Below are 4,469 nucleotides of genomic sequence, written 5' to 3' on the forward strand. Positions count from 1 at the left end.
TTATGTATTAGTTTTGTTATAAATCTTATAATTTTGTTCTTACTTCAAATAATATTGTTTCATAATTTTGTTCTTATTTCAGTAAGAGATTCAAATTTATTTAGGAGCGATTTCCATTGATAAACTGTATTAATAGCATTTTTTCAAGAATTGAGAGAACTTAGACTATGATATCTCTAATTGACGAAATCCGATGGAAATAGAAGACGCATAAAGATGGAAATAGAAGACGCATAAACAACTGAAATTGGGAAAAACAAATGTGTCATAAATTACAGGAAATCGTTATATTTTCAAAGGTAATTGTTCGATTTTTTTCATATGTAGTAGTTATTTTGTATCAATTGTGTTGTTCCACACCTCTCGTTGCTTTATCTATGTTTTCTTTTTTATTCGCATTTTTTTCAAAATGACTAAATAACACTACAAGAGAAACAGTAATTACCAACAAAAAATATGGTTGCTAAATTGGTTTCTAACACGTTTTTGCAACCAGATTTGTATTTTTAGCAACCAAAATGAATTGGTTGGTAATTACTAGGTTGCTAAACATTTGAAACCAAATCTAGCTTTATGGTAGCAATATTTGCAACCATCAAATTGGTTGTCAAGTTGGTAGCAAACTTACAGACCATTATTTTGCAACCATTATTTGGTTTCAAAATCCAACATTAGATTTGTGTATCCAACGTTGTTAGAAACTAGTGTTGTGGTTGCAAACAATCTGGTTGCAAAATTCTCTATGGTTTTTTACCATATTTCAGACGAAAGATTGAATGCTTTCTTCATCAACCCAAAATTATGTTGCCAGATTAGACGAAAGTTTCGTAGGTAAATTTTTGGCCGCTTCTTTCATAAATACACTTTTTTCCACAAATAAACAAATTACATTTGCAAGTACTTATAATAAACTAAATTTATAACTAATAATAATTAGTTTTAAAGTCTCGTAGTAATAAACTAGTGAAAGTCTACACATCCATGACATAATGTAATCACCAAAATGAGTATATACATATACACCTCTAATATCAAATTAAGATGGAGATTATGGATTCGATATCCACATTTTTTCAAAAAACTATCAAAAACAAATATTCCAAGACCTATATGAATCTAATTGTACCTCTCCAAGTCATAAGCCAATCGAGAGGTTTGGATTTGCCTTGAAGGACCAATTTGTGTTTATATCTGTCAATCGTCCTCGAAGCTCATTAATTTCATCGGCATTAACACCCAAATGCAAGCCTTAAAGCGATTGATCTATGCGTCGTTCTCGTTCATCAGCCTGTTGTCGACATATACTCGCTCTATATGCTCTATAAAATGAGTCCACTCTTGAAACCATCAAGCCTCTATTGTGTAGACTGAAGATGAGTTTTTCTATTAGCACGAGATAGATGCACTGTTAATGTTAGGACTTGAAGATGGAGCAGCTCTTGTATTTATAAGAAGCGACATTTGATCCCGATAACCCCTTCACAAGGCACATAGAATGCTTCTATTTGATTAATGGCTGCCTCAAGTTCAGTAGGTGTTGTTCAACTTGTATTGTTCTCATGCTCTGCCTACATTTAAAATGAAAAAAAAAAAAAATTAAAACTATGCATTGATATTTTACTTAATGAACACAAACATTTGTACATGTTCTTAATGTGTGTGTGTGTATATATATATATATAAATTGATGAAGCTTATGTGCATGCATCACTATGTCTTGTGAATTCCTAAAATATACAAACATACACATGACTTGTGTTGGCATACATTTGTTTGACAGTTCCAAAACACACCAGGTCCAACTTCAACTTCTTTTTTCCACACCAGCTTCTGATTTTACACTTAAAATGCCTTCATAAGCCAAAGATTCCACACATCTATTTAACAGTTATCAAACATATCAGCTCCAACTTAAATGAAAGGTAATGAAAAAAAAACATATGCATATGTATGGGTTTTATTAACATAAACTGCATTGCAATTTGGAGGGTGACAAACAAAAGAAAGCATGGTTCATAGAACTTGTAAAGTATTGGATGCGATGACATGTAATTTCAAGTTTTCAACTCAGTTTTATCTTTCAGCAAATGATATCAAGGATGCTAAATTTAGTGTTTTATATATTGATCAACAACAAATTGCTAATACCTGTATAGCCAACATAGTCCACCACCAGCTCTAAACTGTCCATTAAAGTGGTCCACTGAATTTACTCATGTTCTTTTGCATTGGCCACATTGCACAGCACCTACCATTTTTATGCAAAATTAACAAAATTCTATGAGCTACTAATGTGTTATACAACTTCTAATTCCAAATCCAAGATTTAATGTGAAACTCAGAAAATATGCCATATTAAGAGGGGGTGAATTATGTAAAATCCAAACATCCAATAACTAGTGATTTAATAGAATAAATTGACAATTTTGAATGTAATAGGAGAGAGGCTTTGATATGTGCTGGGATCAACCATGTATGAGTTGCGAGTTTTATATTGAATTCAAGTATCTTTGAGTCACAAAGAACCTTCACCATAGCTTTGTCCCCGGTGTACTTTTGAGAAACAAGGTAACTGATAACCAATTCGCTCCCCATGCCTGAAGGGAACTGAAAACGAACACAAAAGAAAGGATTAAGATATGATTCCATACATATTTCATTTTAATATTTATGAAACTGGTACCAGAATGCCTTCTCACACTAGCTAACGTTAGTACATTACTAAAATCATCAACAAAAAAAGGAAAGGGGAGCGGGGGAGAGAGATGGTAGGAGGCACAAAAATTCAATAGAAAAAAAACTAATAACGGAATGAACTTTAGAGTTTAATTTGTAAATATCATAGTCCTAAAACAACTTGTTATTATCACATCACGACCATTTAACTAAACGAGAACTCAGTAGCTAAATAGGAGACAAGAATCACACAAGTCACATTCATTTGAAAACACCAATATTCATAATAGTGGTATAATTTCCAAGCGAAAATAGAAGATTCAACTTGATTATTAAACAAAATAGTTAGGATCTGTTGTTAACAAATGACAATCAAATAATTTTTTTTACTAAATGAAATATTAAGATGCTAATCAGCCCGTCAAAGTACATTAAGCCAAGTTAAGGTTAGTTCTCTTAAGGCAAGAAGCAAGAACTATCATGTAGCAAAATATTTAATTGAAATCATGTAGCAAAATACTTTTCCTCATTGAGGATTGAATTATCAGACATTATGATACAATTAGAAAGTTCCCATGTCAACTAGCATAAGAGATATTTGAAGCCACATCATAAAGTTACAATTGCCATTTTTGTCACTTGCAATAAACACTAAAACCAACAACAAAGCAATGGAAGAAATTGAAAAGATAATTCTATGGACAATTAGGCCTAAGTGAATCTAAAATCTTTCAATTGAAATATCTTATAAGATACATTATTCATTTTCAGTTGTAAGCGAGACCAAACAAGGAACTGAAAGGACTGGAGAAAAATCCCCACCATTGACCAATTGCAACTCAGAAGTTGCCACCTTGGTGAAAACCCCCCAACTTTCTGCAAACTAAAACACAATAATCTACCTTTATAAGACAAACAAGCACAGAAGTGCTGAATTGGAAACCAGCGCTAACTCTGACAGTTAATTGTTCCTCCAACACAAACAAATACATCAACCCTATGTTGGATGTGTTGTTGTCCTATTCAACAGATATCTCTTATAAATAATAACAATCGAATCATTCATGTACTAAATACTGAAAATAATCGATAATATTATATTACATAATCATAATGCATAATTTTTCTATAAAATTAAGATGAAAAATGAATGAAGACTTTGAGCTAAACAGAGGAAGATAAACAAGCACAAACAGAGTCAGAGTTCAAATTTAGAACTTCAATTTTTCGACTGAATTTTTGAAAGCTATTTTAAGACAGATGTGTAAATAAAAAAGATAAAGATAACCCACCTTATAGCAGTTACGAGTTCAGTTGAGGTGACCGGTGGAGAACTAAGGCCATTCGCGATCGGTGAGAGATACTGGGGAAAAGGGTTACGGCGGTTGGCGAGAGATGGAAAATTGAAGCGAAGAGTGTTACGGCGGTCGGTGAGAGATGGAGAACTGAAACGAAAAGGGTTATGGAGGTCTATGAGAGACGGAGCACTGAAGAAGAAAGTGGAGGCGAAAATGGAAAACTGAGGAAGAACGAAGATAGAAAGCTTGATGGAGGTGGAAATGAGAAGGAAAACCGGAAAAAACCCTAAAACATTACTTTACTCCTTTATATGTCAAATAATAAAATAATATTAGTTAATTTATTTATTTTTTTGAAAAAATAATACTATTACTTATTTATTTGAATTGGTACTGGGTACACGGGTAATACTAACCTAAATATCAAGTGTTATAATATTATTTATAACTCAATTATATCAATTTGTTTTTTGAAAAAAAAAGTATGAAATTATA

The 4,469-nt window shown here is 32.1% G+C and overlaps 1 long non-coding RNA gene across 2 annotated transcripts; it reads right to left on the reverse strand.

The window, feature by feature from the left end:
• Nucleotides 1–956: 956 nt before the first annotated feature.
• LOC136205335 (uncharacterized) lies at nt 957–4,260 on the reverse strand. Of its 2 annotated transcripts, XR_010675910.1 has the most exons (5): nt 3,969–4,260; nt 2,471–2,607; nt 2,149–2,248; nt 1,768–1,877; nt 957–1,568 (listed from the first exon to the last, which is right to left on the reverse strand). It is a non-coding gene; the product is annotated as an uncharacterized lncRNA (long non-coding RNA). The 2 variants fall into 2 exon arrangements; XR_010675909.1 differs by lacking the exon at nt 1,768–1,877.
• Nucleotides 4,261–4,469: the final 209 nt, after the last annotated feature.

Source organism: Euphorbia lathyris, chromosome 9, assembly GCF_963576675.1.
Source record: "Euphorbia lathyris chromosome 9, ddEupLath1.1, whole genome shotgun sequence".
In the NCBI taxonomy this organism is placed as follows: Eukaryota; Viridiplantae; Streptophyta; class Magnoliopsida; order Malpighiales; family Euphorbiaceae; genus Euphorbia; species Euphorbia lathyris.